The 18,143-nt window shown below is 38.9% G+C and overlaps 1 protein-coding gene and 1 long non-coding RNA gene across 17 annotated transcripts in view; one reads left to right on the top strand and one right to left on the bottom strand.

Moving 5' to 3' along the window:
- ARPP21 (cAMP regulated phosphoprotein 21) overlaps window positions 1–18,113 on the bottom strand; it is a 186,752-nt gene extending 168,639 nt beyond the window's left edge. For 7 of the 16 annotated variants that reach the window (XM_019537974.1, XM_019538019.1, XM_019537995.1 and 4 more), the window contains exon 1: window positions 17,807–18,112. The gene's annotated coding sequence lies outside the window, so the exon portion shown is untranslated. Of the gene's footprint in view, window positions 1–17,806 lie in introns of all 16 variants that reach the window. The other 9 variants (XM_019538053.1, XM_019538070.1, XM_019538093.1 and 6 more) reach the window with 4 other exon arrangements.
- Window positions 17,617–18,143, top strand: part of LOC109312049 — a 5,442-nt gene continuing 4,915 nt past the window's right edge. The window contains exon 1 of the long non-coding RNA XR_002101701.1: window positions 17,617–17,830. This is a non-coding gene — a long non-coding RNA (uncharacterized LOC109312049). The remainder of the gene's footprint in view (window positions 17,831–18,143) is intronic.

The following is an 18,143-nucleotide window of genomic DNA, read 5'->3' as shown; positions in this document are numbered from 1 at the left end:
AAATGAAATATGAGAAAACTGTTTACCCTGGGACATTATTATAATAAACTTTTGTCTTCCCACCACCCCATCACTTCGTTGGGTTTTTTTTTTTTTTTAAACGGTAAGAGAGAAAAAGAGAATGAAGGGCACTAGTAACAGATATACATACATGTGGGGAAAAAAAAAACAAATCTACATACAGTTCTAGGTCTCATTCTGTATTTAATGAGATTGAAATAACTGTTTTAAAACTGTTTTAAAACAGTTAATGGCTCAGATATACTTCCTGGGAGAGCTAAGGACACAGAGAAAAACAGAGTTCAAACTTGCATCATAATACTGACAGTAACATCTGGAAGAAGATGGGCAATGTCAACATTCCCATAGCACAGACAGAAAAAGCATAAAAAAGAGAATTATGAAAAGATGAATGTATTATATTAGTTATCTAAAGAAAAAAAATATTAAGTTTGTCCACTGTATGGAGTTTTTCCTCCCATTTCCCTGTCATGTCATCAAAAAGCTCATGTCTCTCAAGATTTCTTTAGTCTCCAACTACAAAAGAAAATGTATTTCCTTAATATAATTTTAGCTGTTTCATTACATCAATAGCACGTACTATTGTACATTTTCAATGCAAAGTCTACATGGTAATCAGTAGACGATGAAGCTAACTTCAAACTTTTTGGTATTCAAACACTTCCATTCCCAAAGTTTTCCAAAAAATCTCTCCTGAGATGGTATATTCAGTTGATTTTTCCCTCATCATCTACCATTAGGTATAAATTCATATATAAAAAAAAAAAATCTCTGCTTGATTTTTTCTGCAAAGTGCAAACAATTCTGACAATATGCTTTCACTTCAAAAGTCATCCTTTTTTGGTTTTCCTAGATTCACTTTTGAGAAGGATACCTGTTCATCAGTTTGCATTGCAGAGTTCTATTCTCCTTCCCAATGGGCATCCTGGCTTCTAAAAACTGTTCCTGGGGAAGAGGGAATTCAAGGAAAACAGATACAGGTTATAAAGGAAAAGTGGAATAATAAAGATTTACACGGCTAGGAAATCTTCTGCATTGCTGTACCACATGAGGCAGTCCTCACCCTTGAAGCACTCTGTGCTGTTCATAGTATGTTAGTTTGACTGTCCTCACTTTCCTAGAATTTGTCTTCCATATTTTGGATAAAATGTAGTGGAGTCCATATTTGGGATAAAATAGGTGTTTTGGGGCTGTGCTTTCTTTGAAGGGAGTGTCTGGGTACAGAGGTCCCAGTTTGAAACTATGACCATAGACTGATGATACTCCTATTTGATGCGATTTCTTTCTTACGATTTTTATTGGAAAATAGTCCTTGTAAACATATCCATGCAGAGGATGGCAGTGACTAAGAATAGTGAGTCACATGATTTCTGGAAGCACTGGGACTCCCCCTTCCCCTCCCCCTTTAAAACCCAGCCACATCTCCTTTCTGCAAAAGGAAATATCTTCATGGTATTCTACACAAAGAGTGCTAAAATACATTGCTGCTTTGACACAATTTGAGAAGAAAACCCTTTCCCTTCCTGTCACTGACCATTTCAATATACAGGTCCATATGGTATTCTACCACTCCAAGAATATTCTAAATCCCACAGAGAAAGAGATAGGCAATTACTTCACAACAATTATCTTAAAATACCAAACAACTGAAAACACTGAGCTAATAGATGGAGATCAGTAACACTCATGCCTACATCAAACGTAATTAATTCCCCAGAATCTCACCTCATCTTTGTGTTCTACCACCCAAGATAAACCATGTCACAGAGAAACAAATCCCACTATGAATTTCCCTTATGCTTATACCATACTTCCAAACTTTCTGACATCCCATTATTGGATACAGTCTCCTTCTGGAGAGCATATAGTTTAACTAACAGTAGTGGAAGTTAAATGCATCTCATGAGACATTATACTGTTTTGAATTAGGATTAATACTTACCTCGTCATTTTTCCCCATACTATGACCATTATTTTCAATAACAACATGGGAATAAACACTGCAAAAACTTGACTTCTATTTGAAAACCTTTATTCAGGTCAACATTAAACTGTATTTTATGAAGATCCAACATTTTAGAGTAGCCTGGAAAGATTTATCCTCCTTAAATGTAATACTTCAGTTTCGTTTCCACAGCGAGCTTAATGCAGATTTATATAATTTTTAGTCTTCATTTAAGCCATTGCCTTTTTGTGGAAAGTGTGGGAAGACAGTCTTTCAACTTCCAAGTGGGAGACTTACATCATCTCCTCCATGTATTTCTTTAAGTAGTCTGCACCAATTTGCTTCCAAAGTTTTAAGGGATTTTTTTAGATACCTCACTGAATGAGAGAGCAGCTACGTAAAACTTCCTTGGATAAAATACTACTCTCCTGGACAAAATGCCATATTCTCTTTCCCAGAAAGGTGCAAGTTTTAGCATTCTTCTCCACTGTCAACTTACTGTACCTACACTCTGGACCAGAAACCCTTGATGCGCTCCAAGCTTCCATCTTTTTAGTATCTCAGGAAGCCTATTCTAGATGACTCTCCTATCTGGCAGCCACTCGTCAAAGGAGCAGCAGCTCTCAAATGAGCCCAGGAGAGTGTGTCAATGGTGAAAGTTTTGGTGTAGTTGCTAGCGAACTCCTACTCAGTGCAGTGATAACTTAACCTCACATTACGTCATACTGCTGCAGTGGCTGGTGAGCAGTAGACTGAAATCTATGGACACTGCAACTAGGGACAGACATTCAAAAAGCGCAAGCCTGAATTGATTCATTCTTTGCAGGTTATTCTAAGCTGCACAGCTTAAAACTGATTAGTAACTGAACAGAGATTCTCTGTTAAACCAGGAAATGCAGCCACATGCCTGCAGTGGCTCAAGCCAGAAGCTGGGGTATGCCAGAGCATGCCTGCCAGCCACTACCAGAGAAAAGGGAAGAGGGACGCCTTCTGAGGCTCTCACCCCTCCCTGCTGAAGCACCTCTCCCGGCACCAGCCGGGGCTAGCACAACACAGGGGATGCCAGCCACCAGCAGGGGGTTGGCAGGGGAAAGAGGAGGACAGCTGATGTCAGACTGAGGAGTGGGGAATGGAGAAAAAAATCGTTTCTCTGATGCAAGCATGTATTGAACACAGCAGTTTGCAAAGTATACAAACAGGAAACTACCAAAAATCTTCACCCAAGCCAAGATACAGCCCAATAAAACATACACAACTTAGTAAAACTAATCCTGGTCTTCCTGGTTTATATTTTAAGTTAGACTAATCCTGAGGGCAGGTCTCCTTACAGCCAGGCATTCAGAAAGGCTTTGTTTAGCTGTTCCCACCTTTTACAGGTTCTGCTTTATAATTCCATGAATGTAGCCATCTGCAACTTCCCTTAATTACATCTCCAGCATGTGTGATGATTGTCAGGTCTTTGTCAAAACTTTCCACCTCTCAGACTAGCCCTACATGTCTTAGCTCTGGGCTCACAGGTACAGGGCTTCGATCTCCACACAAGGGACTAGCTTGGCCCTCTTCACCACTCCCTCTGCCACTCCAGGACAGCTGTGCAATTAATCCCCTCCCTGTCTGACTGTAGGCAAGCCACAGAGACTGCAGCCAAACCCCCTCCATCCCTGCCTGGCTGCCAGCAAGCTGTGGAAATGCAGCTGGGGCTGGCAAACCCCAGCTGCAATCCCCAGGGTTTGCCAGCAAGGGGTTGTGGGGGCGGGGAGAAGGAGGAAAGAGGGGAACAGAGGGAGGAGTTTGCCTCACGGGTTAATGGTAGGCCACATTCTGGACCTGCTCTGGCTAGAAAGCAGAGGGAAGGGGCCAGCCCAGCTCACTGGAGCAGAGTAGAGCTCTGCCCAGCCCAGAGAGCATGCTGGGAGTGTCTGGTTTATCTTAAACTAGCAAGGGGATAGACAGACATTGCATAAACTGGCTTGACCCAAATCAGTTCAGTCTGATACTACGTTCAACCAGATTTCTCTCAAACTGGTTTTGATCATTTTCAAACTGATTCATGTACAACGAACATCTGTTCTGTTACAGGTTTAAATACATTTCAGATTACTTCAACCGTTTTGTGTGTAATGCCTGTCCCTGGTCTGCATAGGTAATTTCCCTTTGACACCTGAAGGTAAGGATCAGGGATGAGGAGCGAGAATGGTTCTTCCTCTTACAGTTGCTGCATGCATCACTGATATCAACAGATAAAGCTGATCAACCTTTGCATTTTGGGAAAGTTTACAAAAATGTTCTCATATATTTAAGTTAATTTCTGTCCATGATTACCACAGTTCTGTTATACCTATGTATAGGACTGGCATAAGGATTTAGCAGAGGGCTAGTGAGAATTTTCTTGTAGAAACTGTCAGCTTCCTTTATTCACATTACAGCAAAAAAGGTGCGCATGTGCTTGGTGCAAGGATACCTTAGTTATGCCAGCCTCATGCTACAGGTCTGGAGCCAAGTTGCACATTTCTTTCAATCCCTGTAATTGGTTTATACCAATGAACATTTTCAAGTCTATATCTGTAAGAATAGAGTTAAAGACTTATGTTTCGGTAAAACAAGCAGAGATTTTCCTTCACAGGACTAGGATTGCTATGTTATAAAGGAGCTCATCCCACCTCTTCTAGGCCATCACTGTAAATACCCAACAGGTATGTATATACACAGTTATAAACCTGGCCAAAGGCCATACAAGTTGTGTGTTAAAGTTGTGTCTACTATTAAGGAGTCACATGTTAACTGCTATGTAACCCCACTGAAACAATGAATGATTCTGTATGAACAAGGGTGACTGAAATTTGTCAGTAAGGTGTGCTGCTATTGTCGTGTTGGGATCAATAAACGATTCTCAACCACACCTAGAATCTAGTCCATTCCTCCCATATTAACATGTTTTCAGATGACTGCCATCGCCTCTTTATTACTGTATGTCACTAATGAGTGGATTAATTTGTTCAGCACAGGTATACTGATTTAGACACTAACAGCAACCAGAATATTGAAAAACAAATAATCAAAATCAGACTGGCAACTGAATACAGGGATTTCTCTGGGAATCTCATTGGCAGCAATGAAGGCAAACAAAAAAGTTAAATTTACAGGAAAATAAGTTTTGACTCTTCCACATCATAGGCAAGATTTGTTCCTTCAAAAATCTGCATGTCTATGTTGCATGTTTTGGAAGATCCCTATACAATATTCCAGTGAGATGCTGCTAGTCAGTAAACATGGGTTTTTCAGTATGCACATCTGTAAAACACAAAATGTGCTTACCCTACTTCTTTGAAGAAAGGCATTTTTCAACATACCTTAAAATAGATTCCTACTGTGCTTCCCACCCCCCCAGGTCACACAACCTACGTCAACATATTCACTGTAATTTATATTATGTAAAGAATGAAAAAAAGCTACATCTTACAGTACACAGTTCAAGTTTATTCAACATATATGTGAAACAGAAGGAAAAAGAGAAAAAACAGACTCTACATGATTTCATTCAGGTCTTACTACCCAGCAATGCATAGTCCAGTGACATTATACACTGTACCCGATCACTATTTATTTCACTATTCTCTCCTAGAAATTACAGTATTTCACGGTAAGACGTTACATGAGTCTGTAGCCAAAGAACAAGAATGTGAAACTCCTCTGATTTTACAGAAGTGCTTTAAGTGCCTCTCAATATTTTTGCCATTTCTATTCTGATTTCTAGGCAATTGAGCAGCATGGTGTCTATTGTAAATATTATTAATTTGGAATTAAAAAAAAAAAAAAAAAGATAGTCTGCATCAATGGACTGAGATTTCAGGGCACAGAATTATCACGAGAGTGTCATAAATTAACATAATTTCATTGAGTACTAAAATGTGGATTTATATTTCTCATCTATGTGAAGAATGAAATAAAAATTTATGGAGTTAAACAGATTAATTTCAACCGAATATCTGAATGAGTTAAAAGAATTCCTTCCAAGTTTAATGCCAAGATCTTCTCCTTGGTGGACACAAACATATTAGATAGAAATAAACTTGCTTTAGTAAAATTCAACTTTTAGATAAATCATGTTAATATATTAAGCAGCCTCCAAAATAACCTTGGGGACCTAGAAGTCATGCACTTTGAAAGATGGAATGAACTGCATTTCAAAATAATTTATAGAATTAAATAATTTTAAAAGCAATTTGCACAATTATAAGGATATTGTCTTGTGACTAAATTAATGCATTCTGTCATATTGGCATGCAACTGATTCAGACAAAAAAAAATTCAGAGCCATCATCACTCCAAAACTTTTTTTTCCCATTTGCTATTTAAAAAAAAAAAAAAAAAAGGTGGAGCGTCAAATAAGGGAAATGTATTCTAACCAGCTCCTCTGCAAAGGAGATGGCCCTTGCCTAAAAAAACAGATCGCATAAAGCACAGGAAAAGAGGTAATTGTTAAATGAACGATCTGGCAAATATGTAAAGCCACTGATTGCAAGTGGCATAACTGGAGATTTAAAAAAAGTTGTTGCTGTGACCTTCATTGATACTTAATGACATAAATTTTTCAGCAGTTCTTTAAATGCAAAATCTTGTTTAAGAAATTACTGGACACTCAAACAACCTCCCTCTGCCTCAGTTCCCCATCTGTCTAGTGAGGATTCTACTTCTATTCCATCTCCCTCCTATTCAGACGACAGAATCTTGAGGATAGTTCCTTAATGTGGATTTCTACTGTGCCTACTTCAGTGCAACCACAACTGTGAAGGAGCTTCAAGTCTCACTGCAAAAGTTCCTGAGAAATGTAGTATTTCAATGCACTTCAAGTATTTGTTGCTTTATGCTTTCTTTTTATCTTGTATCAGTCAGCCACTTTAAAACCATGGGCCCTGGCTATAAAATTCTTCACCTATATCAATTACAGTTCAAAGAGTTCACTTTATTACGTTGAGAGCAAAGCTAAAAACCAAAAAAACCTGTTCCTTGTGTTTTTCTCTTTGGTGCTAAGTGATTTGAACCAATAGAATAATGTCAAAATTTTGAAGTTATGTTAATGAAATTATATAATTGTAAAAAAGAGGATTTGCTGGGAAAGGGGGAAAATAAGTCATCTTCCTTTTTTCCTGACAATTTCCGATAATGACATTTTTAATGAAGCTGTAGAGTGTCTTAAAAACAACAAAATCTAGGACACAACACAAATATAAAAAAAAAAGTTAAAAACAAAACAAAACAAAAAATGCACCTTGGTTTTGTATCTTCTGAATACTAAACGTCATTAAAATGGACAGAAAGTTAGAAATGATTTTTTGACCATAGCATTCTCCAAGAAATAATCTGAAAAAGAAAAATTCTAATTAGTATTATTGAGTACAATTTATGGTCCCTGTTCCCCTCTCTGCTAAAAATGCCTCAGGAGTAACAAATACATCAAAGAAATATATGTCTTTGAAAGATGTACGTGCCTGCCACATTTTCCTCCTGCATTGCAGGAAATGGTAGCAGTGCAGCAGGGGACACGATCTGTTAGAAGGGAAGTAGATGGTATCTAAGGGAATTACAGCCCAAACGTTACGGATACCTGGGCAGACATAAAGGCCTTTCATGCCCCTCCCACCTCCCTACATCTTCATCAACAGCACTTAAAAGCTAGTAAAATGCTTTGTTACTGGTTGCTTTTCCACAACTTATTTTGTGCTCACAACTGCTCTGCCAGTACTGGAAGGGGTGGGCAGAAGGAGTAGATACAAACATAGTCTGGTGTCATGTTTTACGTTCATTACCACATTAATTTGTTCGGCTTTTGGGATATTGAGGTTGCTGCCTACCATGCCAACCAACATTCCTTCATTCTTTCTTTTTACATCCCCATCTTCTGCCATCTGCCAGTTACTGTTTTCTAACTCAGTGATAAACATTTTGCTGTGGGGACCATCTTTTTATAATGTGTTGTACAGAACCTAGCACAATGGCGTCCAAGGCTACTTAGATGTTATGCCAAGGCAAATAATAAAAAAATGTGTCTGTGTTCATACAGGAACATAACACGTACTATGGAGTCAGTGATCCCAGTTTTCTCCCCCTGCTCCATCAGGCCACACATGCCCAGTACAGTATATGCATTTTTTTTTAATAGACCTGCAAAGAACCACATGGTGAGGAACTACCACATGATTGTCCCTCTTCTCCATTTAGCATTGTGTCACTATTTTTGCTGAAGGAGTTTTAAGCATGTTCACATCAGGCTGGAGACCAATACAGAAACATCTGAGCCAGCTGTTCAGTGAAGGCAGAATTCAAAAGGCTCACATAACAACATTTACAACTCATGTAAGTCCTCTTTTGAGTGTTTGAAGTAGGACTTCAGTGAGGCACAGACCCCATCATAGTCTTCTGCAAATGAGTAAGTGTCACTCTGAATTAACAGGCCTCTCAAGCCAAGTGAAACAGATTGAGGAGAGGCTATATTCCTGCACCTCTTTTCTTAAAGAGTAGGGCTGTCAAAGATGCAGCCCATGGAGCCCTGTTATCCAGCACCCAGGGGTATCTGTGGGTCTCAATGTTAACCCGCAGGCAGCATGCAGGGTGTGCTGGAAGGCTCTGTGCATCATACAGTGCCCGTTCCAGTTCATGTCCCAAAACGATGGAGCAGAGGCACATGCATCGCAACCCTTAACCAGCGTTGTGCGCAACACAGCCGTGGAGTGGCAAGAGCAGGACCGCACAACATATGTGGTACCAATTCCAGCCACTCCAAAAGATGCAGTGGATCCAGCATGGAGGTCAAATTCAGCCTGTGAACTAGCCCTGAACCATTAAGCAGCCATGGGGGCTAGATGAATTTAAACACTCCAGTTTTAGAAGAAATCCAAAGTCTAAGTGTTCCAATGCTGGAAAGCAAAAATTCACTATACAAATCTCAAAAAGTAACACCGTTGTAACAACTGAAATGTTTTTAGAGTGAAACGCATTTGGAAACACTTCAACAAGGAAGCATTTCAGCCAGGGGACACACATATGGCTTAAAACATTGCAGCCTCCTCTAGCATCAGCCAAGGGTTGAGAGAGCAGTCTGTAGCAACCTGCTACACTCAGTTCCTCCTCCCGTCACAAGAACTGGGAGGTAAAAGGGGAAGGGAGAGAACCAGAAAAGAGGTAAGCAGGAGTGAAGGGGCAGCAAGGACTCCCAAATCCCTTAAATCTCTTTTCCCCCACAGAGGAAACTGTAATTGAAGAGCCCAGCTGCAGCATCAGTGGGAGTTCCATCAATCTGGCAGAAAAAAAAAAAAAAAAAAAAAAGCAGGCCCAGCTCCAACCCTAGCCCCAGCTTAAATCATGTGTGCTGTCCTTCTGCATGTCACCAACAATGAAAAGCTCCAAAATAGGACCTCACTTCAAGAGCTACTATTCAGAATGTTTCAGTTACCTTTAGAATTTTTCAAAGGGCTTATTTCAAAGGTCCACCTGTACAGGCTTATGTCGCAAAGATCTCAGAAACGTTTTAATTGTCATGTCTGTCCACACCCTAGATTTCACTATGAAGACTTTCTTAAGTTGTCAAAAATGTCACTATACAAAGTTACCAAGGACGCATAACAGACAGATACAAAATCCTTAAATACATGCATGTTGTTGCCAGGAGCCCCAAAAGTTTCTCAATCTAGTAACAGAATTGCTAATTTGGCAACTCTGTTTCATCTTTATTAATGCCAAAGTGCTAATTTTCTGTCTTTTCACTATCTAATGTAATTCTCTGGCTCCATTTCCAGTTTCAGATGACCTTCCATTTCATTTAACACTTGTATAGCAGACAATTTTATAGCAGCAAATATACATTTGTTTACAAATAAACACAGGTTTATTTTTAACATGGTTAATAGTTTATTTCAACTTACTCTTTGTCCCACAGAATATAGTAAAGGATAACCAAAAATAAAAGCCACACCTGAATGAAAAATTAAATTTTGTGGATCTACATCAGCGATTCCCAACCAGGAGACCTTTTGAGAGGTGCCCTGAGGTGTGAGGAGATAAGTGCAGGCTCAGGCTTGTTTCCATCATCCCTGCTGCCCAACCCCCATGCCATGAAGCAAAAAGCAATGGGATGCTGCTCAGTTCACAAAAAAGTTAAGGAGGAGTACCTTGAATCAAACAAGGGAGGGTGGGGAAAAGAATCTAGAAAGCCTGAGAAGCACTGGTCTACAGTATTTAAAGTGATATCACTTTGGAAGAAAATAAAAATGTCAGCACATGTTATGACATCATGCTCTTTAAGATGCTTATTTTACCTGTCTATTATTCTCTTTATAGAACTATTTTAGCATTTTTCTATTGGTGAGAAGGCCTTATTTTTTCCTAGAAGAAGCACAAGCCTAGAGCATGAAAGTCAAATCTCCATCCTTTAAAACTTCACATAATAATGACATGCGATATAAATTTTTTCACTCTTTATCGAGGACCAAGTTGATGAGTTTTTCCATGAGGTTTTTATGACATCATAAATACCTTTGATTCCATAACATATATTCCAATACATTAGGCAAGCTATTTTCAATTATTTTCAATGTTATGTCTATGGCAATTTAGAAATGCCATATGCACTCACAGGTGAAAAATCATTTTTCTACATAGAAATATAATTACTGTGTATGATCAAAGTGGCCTTAAAAGGTTGAAGATTAGTCTAAGACATAACAACTGTTTACTTCCATTCATCTAAAAGGCAAAGCATTTAAAATAAAGTTGGAAGAATGAATGGTTGCAGTGCTGAAGTTCTCCATCCCTATAACAGAAGTCCCTGTTACTGGAACTATTTAATATAAAGGCCATCAACCCCGAAGTCCTTATTCAGGTAACACTCTAATAGGATCATTGATTGGTAAGTGCTTGAACAACTGAACAAAAGGATACAGGTTCATCTGACAGGGAACAATTACACTATCAAAGGTGCCATCATGCATCTGGCTACTGAGGTTTACAGAGTGCAGCCTCATTCATCAGAAACATCTTGTCAAATTCTCTTAGCGCAAGGCCAGGGGGCAATTTTTTTATTTTTTTTATTCATGCTCACTAGAACATGACACCATAAAAAGCCCCATTAAAGTCAACGAGACTGAAAGAATTGCGATACCCTTGCTGCACAGTCTACAATCCAAATTTGTAACGTTTTGTGAAAACATTTACTTTTTAAAAACAAAAGCAAGAATTCAACTTGCAAGGAAACAAATGTACAAAAAAAAAAATCATCATCTTTGCATTGCAGTTAACTGAGAAAAGCTAATTAGACGTATGCTGTTGATCACAGGATCCAAATTTTGGCATGTAAGCTTGGTTCAGCTGACTTTATGAATCCAGTGCAATCAATGCTGTTTGACCAATAAGCTTGGGATAAAAAAGAAAGCTGAAAGCAACTGGATATGCACATATTTGGTATGGATGTTTCAGCATAGATTGAAAACAACAGAATAAAAACAGAAAGACTTTGTGAGAAAGGAACAAAAAACAGTTTATTTAACTGATCATATTTTATCCTTGGATACTCTCATGCTGACTAGTTAAGCTCTCTCTCGACTCGTAAGTGTAGATTTCTGGTTTAGGAAAAAATAACTTATCCAGCTAGGTAAGTATTTCCAAACTACTGCCACTTAATATGTATGCAGTACCTGCAGTTGATACATTGCCTAAAACTAAGTTGCAAGCATTGGAAACATGAGGTGTTTGGGAAGGGGTACCCCCAACCTTCCTCATGGCTTTATTTATTTATATATATATTTTTTATGGTGACTCATGGCCCGGGAAGAAGATTAGGAGCAAATGTCTTATTCACCAAAATAATAGTGTGCCAATTTGTGGGCAGCTCTTTGTATTTTAGTTATCCAAAACACACTTTCCTTTTCATCTCATACAGCTTCACATTCAGTAGGTAAATAAGCTTGCCATGAGAACTGTGGTATAACTATTATATATGGAAATCTACATTTACTCACAAGCACTAAAAATTAATTGCTGTAGAAGACTAGCTCTCCAGATAATAGATGCACTCCCAGACATTGCTGCTTTTCTCCGTTTCTGTTAAATTGTGTTGTATTGCATCACTATACAGAAATCAGGACAGACTCCCCAGATGCTTGAAAATTTATAGGAAAATATGTTAAAATAATTTTAAAAATTCTACCATGTATATTATGAAGGTAACTGACCAGGTAAGATCAGACTTCCCTTTGTTACCCAACTGCTGTAAAATCTATAAAGATTATTTTATTCCATTTTCTCTGGCTTTCTCCGTCTCCCTAGATTTTCTTTTTTTGTTAGTAAAAGTTAATTTAGAAACAGAAACAAAAATAAGACAATATGGCACTTCATTTTCAGATACCTAAATAATTAACAAGCTTGTATCTAGATATATGTACAAACCAATTAAAAAAAGTTATAAACAAATTTTAATGAGATTCCCAGATAGGTGTCCTTTCACTTAGCCGCAATGGGAGGATTATTGCTGATGGATTACCAGAAATTTTGTTAATTAAAAAGAAGCGGTAGCAGTCAAGACAGCTGTATAATTAAGAAAAAAACTGGTTTTAATACAATTTTTTGAAGAACCTCTGAAATGTTTTGCAGAAGTGTCAGTCACAGGTATAATTTCTCTCCTTGGTTGACACAAGTACCTTATGAGCATACATGGTTACAATTAAGCATCAATATGATGCTGAGATTATTCTTAGTTTCTTCAAAAAAGATAAAGAGAAACATGGAAAGAATTACAGAGAAGACATAAGCAGAGGACAGTTGTTGACAATTTTACCTACTTTACATCCACCACATGTTTTAATACATGGACTCTAAAATTGAAGGTACTCAAAACTGAAAGCCCAAGGCAAATTACTTACAAGTAGTTTAGCTATAAATGGTAAATTTAAGTAATATTGGCTTCCATAGACAAATAGAAATGTATTCTTCAAGAACATAATGTACACATTAATTGCTTGCTGTCTTGGCAAGAAACCCTGTATATAAATGGTTACCTGCCTCTTAATCTTCTGGAAAAGTATATGCGCGCGCACACACACACACACACACGTAATTAAAATGTTGACTTTTCCAGCTGGCCAGCAGTTAGCATTACCATGGACTCTGCAATAGCGATATGTATCAAAATTCTAACTAGCACTATTTCTTAATATGGAATTAGCACGCTTTTTGTAAGGGTAGGCCAATGGAAACACATCCTATATTTCCATCAAGAAAAAACAAATAACCATTTCTTAAGCACATTGACTGTTTTTTTCTTTGTCTTACAGCAAAAAAGTGCTTAGTTTACTGTGTAGACAGATGATTTTTAAAAGTTAAATGAAATATCAACTATACAAAAAAAATCCACATTGGTTTATACATTTGTTTTCATTTCTGAAAGTAAACCACTTTCACCACTGCTCTGAAATGCACCCAAATAGCTTATCTGAAGCAGAAAATGCTCTTCAAAAAAACTTAACCACCAACTAGATGGGAAGACATCAAATGCTTAAGGCACAGGACTGTTTGTTGGGATAGTTTTCTCTTTCAAACTTCACGACAAACTAGCTGTGTTATCTCAAAAAGGTTGCTTAATACTTTATGCCTTGGTTTACCCACCTTTAAAAAAAATGGGAAATTCAGACTTACCTGTTAAATCGCAAAAGGTTTCATTCATTCAACAGCCTTCGTGAAACAATTTAGGTACTAAAATGGTACATGGTACCACACGCAAAGATGTCTTGGTATACCATGTCTACTTCTTTCAGAAACATATGCTTTCCACTGGATTTTATACAACCTTTGGCATTTATTCCATATGATTTGTTTAATGCATCTTTCATTTTTCAAGACGACAGACAACAACACATTTGCTTGGCTTACTGCCTCCACCAACCATTATTAATACACAACCAATAAATGAATGAGAAAAGGGACAAAAGGATTTTGCAAGTTTATTGGATTGCATTTACAGTGGCCAATCCTTAATAATTATTTTAAAAGAAATTACTTTAAAAAGTAATGTCAATCCCTTCAAATAATCATACAAGTTACAAGTTCTCTTCTGTAAAGAAATTAGGCCAGAAAAAAACTCCCATTGACTTCAATGGACTTTGGACCAAGCCATCAGTCCGGGAGTAGTGTTCATGTACCAAGTTCCATCAGCACTGCTCCAACTCCAACTCTTACATCATTCCTCTCCTTGGTCTGTAAGCAATCCCACTGAAATCCATGGCGTTACTCAAACAGAAATGTATTACTTAACCCAGCTATGGATGGCAAAAAATCTGGTACATTGAAAAAATAGTGGGCCAAATTATAGGATCAAGTAAATCATTGCTACTAAGGTCAATGGAGCTATGCCAACTTACAGCTGCTGAAGATCTGTCCCAGGACCTCTCTATGGTGCTGGCATAAATCACTGAGCCTGATCCTACATTCCTTTTACTTCCAAAGCTCCTACTGACTGGAAGGAATGAAAAACTGCACTATGAGAATGTGACGTGACTCTAGAATAAGTATGTTTAAAAAAAAAAAAAATACCAAAAACCAAAAAAACCCCCTAAACACACAAAAAACCCTCATAATTCTATGCAAAAGTAATTAAAACCCATTATATGCTCAAACTTGGTGAAAACTAAGAATATATTTTAGTTTAGAACTTTTAAAATCCTCTTACACCCCTGGAAATTCTTGCCATGATATTGTTGTATCAAACCAATTCTGTTTACCCCATTCAGACAAATATTCCCAGTGATATACCTGGGGTTACTTGATCAGTAGGGAACATGGCTTGGCTCATAGCTTTAAAGCTAGGTACATATTATTTGCCTACAAAGTTGACCATGAGAACCATGATTAACTGTATTAATTTTCTCATGGAGGTCACACTATTTCTTTTATTGCTTTTATGTAAAATTTCTTTCCAGGATACAATCCTGCAAATATTTGCTCATTTACAGAGGACTCACTAGTCTATGTAAATCCCAGACAGCCGAGGCAGTCAATAGGACAAACAGAAGGACTAAACTGCATGAATAAAAGGTTTACAGGATTGGATCCTCAGAAGTTATCCAGCCCAATGTACAGACACTAAAGGAAGAATGGAGTTATTTGATATGTGACATCTTTAAAATCAAGAACAAGCCTTTTTATTCTGTGCTGCATATATTGATTGCTGCAAATAAGCAATGAATATCTTTTCTAGAAATTCATGGAACATTTCCTTAAAAAAAGAAAAGCATTTAAAAAAAAAAATATCTAGACACATCTCGCATAATGATATACACTGTGCAAAATCTATAGGAATTTTCGTGTGTGCGCGCGCGCGTGTGTGTGTAGATAGATATCCATCTATCTGTTTGTCTCACTAGAGATTACAGCTGTTTCCCCTTGTAAAAATATTAGAGAATAACAATTTGTGGTACCAACTGAAACAACTTCTAAGTATTACAATGCATAAAAACCTTATACATCTGCTTCATGTAGCTATTGATGATATAGAATGAAAACACATTAAATCAACAAGACATTAGCACTAAATTTACAAGAAAGGTATGCTTTAAGAATGGCTTAAAATAATGTTATTTCATCATTAAACATTTCATCATTGAAATAGGATAATTTTCTTTGACAATTATTATACAACATATCAAGATGTACAGATAAAAAAAAGTCAACACCAACGCATACCAACAATTTTCCATCCACAGTTTGTCTTTCATAACTTAAGGTCATTTTTTAATTCTTTTCAGACACTACAAAATAAAAAAAAAATTAAAACCATCTATTCAATCAGCTTTCTGTTAGAACCAATTTCTTATTGGATATAAAAGGAACTATAAACATATTAAAAAGAGTTGAATAAGTTACATATCCTATATACCACTTTTACCTTTGCAATTTTTCTTTTCCAGTATCCATAACCAATCATTGCTCTGCTCTTCCATTATGCTTCCTTTATTGCAGAGTGAGAAGCTTCTTCATTAAGTGGCATTAAAAATAGAATACACCCGAACTCCCAAGTGGAGCATGCTCTAACTGTGCTAATGCCACAGTTCTCAAGGTAACCATGCTCAGATGGGAACCGAGAAGCAAAGTCAATGTGAGATTAGTAATTTGCAAGCCTAATTGTGCACACAAACTTGCCTTGATCCATGACGAAGACTGTTAAAACAAAAATTAGTGTGCAGTTAAATTATGTGACTGAAAAGTTGAAGGCCAGTTCAACAAATGTCTTCGCTACCCAACACCTTGGCTTTAAATTCTCTGTCTAAAGATTTGGGTATTTGGTCTGGAGGATGCAGAGAGAAATCTATACTTATTCACACATCCAGATAACCAAAGTCAGAAGAGTCTCAACGGCAATCAAAACAGCACCTGTATTTACACCTTTTGTTTCATTATTCAGTGCATTTACAGGAATGTCATAATGTAAACAGTAACACTGGAATAGACACAAAACAGCAACGTATACACCTGGGGAGGAGGGATCATAGCTACCACAGAGAAATGTACCAGAAACCGAAGAAGGAGATTCCACTTGATTGAAACAGCAAATGAATGTGAAAAAAATAATAAGTTAACAGAACCGTACATAAAAGGGTGCACTACAGGAGACCATGCCTTACTAACATCTATAAAACAATGCAGTTGAAACAACGCACATTCAACTTGGGACAATTAAAAAAAAAAAAAAATAATAGCAGCCCAGTCACATTCACTACTTCTTACCAAAGCAACAGACTACCGAAATATTCAGCATTAAGTTTATAGCTCCCAAACTAGGATTTCTTTTGTGATCACAACAAAATAATGATGCTAACAAAGCACACAGGAGATTTCCAATCAAACCAAACTACTGCCCAGTGGGAAGATTTAAACATCAAAATCAAATAACCCCAATCTTTTCTTCCCCCCCCCCCCCATCAAATTGGGGAAACACACACTCACACACACAACTATTTTTTCATTAGTTTTCACAGATCAACAGGGAAAAGTTCTCTGCTCCAGTTACTAAAAAGGACTGGCCTTTCTGCATTTCTTGTTAACGGACCACTTTGAAATGTCTCCATAACACTGAAGAGCCTGTCTGGAAAGCAGGCTCCAATTATTTTTTTTTTTTTAACTATCACAGATCAAATGGGATGACCATTTCCCAAAAAAGCCCTACCAGAAGCCAAACACTCCTAGTAGCTCCCGCTGCACTTTGCCTCATCCGAATCACCCCAGTTTTTGAGGTCCCCCCCCGCCACTTTAATGCCATGCCAAAATGCCTCACCATCTGCTTTAGTTATGGTGCAAAGAGTCAACCAGGGCCGGTACAAATAATGGTACCCTGCCCACAGCATCCCCCCCTCCTTCCACTTTTCCCTAGAAGAAGTGTAGCTCACAGAGAAGAAAGCGGGGGGGAGGGGGGGATTAAACTTCCTCAGGCTCTGCCTACACCTGCCTCTTCCAGGGACAGCCAATTCATTCAAAGGGGCCAAGCCCCAGGATCTGCCAGGGCTGCCATGCAAGCGGGATGCCAGCCGGCTGGTGGCTTCAGAGCCAGGATCTCCGGTGCCCACCCAGCACAGCCAGGACCGCGTCCAGGTCGCCTCTCCGAGCACCCGAGGGCGGCGGCGGCAAGGCTCTGGGTGCCCGCGCTCCGCGCCCGGGCCCTGCTCCTCAGGCTGGTGCACCCTGAGCCCCAAACCGAGGTGGGGGGAGGGAAAGGGGATGCGGAGATGGAAGCGAAGAGGACACAGACATGCTGCAACGCCGAGGACAAGGACAAAGGACCCGGAGCGCCCGGGGGCTCTTTACCTTGCGTGCCCGCCAGCTTCTGGGGTGGGTTTAGTTTGGGTTTTGGTTTGGTTTGGGGGGTTTTTTCGGAGGGGGTAGGGGGGCTGTTTGTTTACTTGGCCGCCGCCGCCGAGGCTGCTCCAGTCAAGTGGCCGCCGCCTTCCCCAAAGGCATGGTCTCCTCTTCCGCCGCCTCCGCCACCTCCGCCTCCTGCCCGGCGCCGCGCCTCGCTCTGCCCCTCTGCCTCTGCCCCTCCGCCTGCCTTATGTAGCCCCGGCGCGTGTGCGTGCGCCTCTGCGTGCGCGTGTGTGCATGTGTGCGTGTGTGTGTGTGTGCGCGTCGCTCTGCCTCGCCGCGG

This window comes from Crocodylus porosus, unplaced genomic scaffold, assembly GCF_001723895.1.
Source record: "Crocodylus porosus isolate Cpor-Errol unplaced genomic scaffold, CroPor_comp1, whole genome shotgun sequence".
NCBI lineage: Eukaryota > Metazoa > Chordata > Crocodylia > Crocodylidae > Crocodylus > Crocodylus porosus.
Note: the sequence above shows the minus strand (reverse complement) of the source record. Positions and strands in the feature narration are given on the sequence as shown.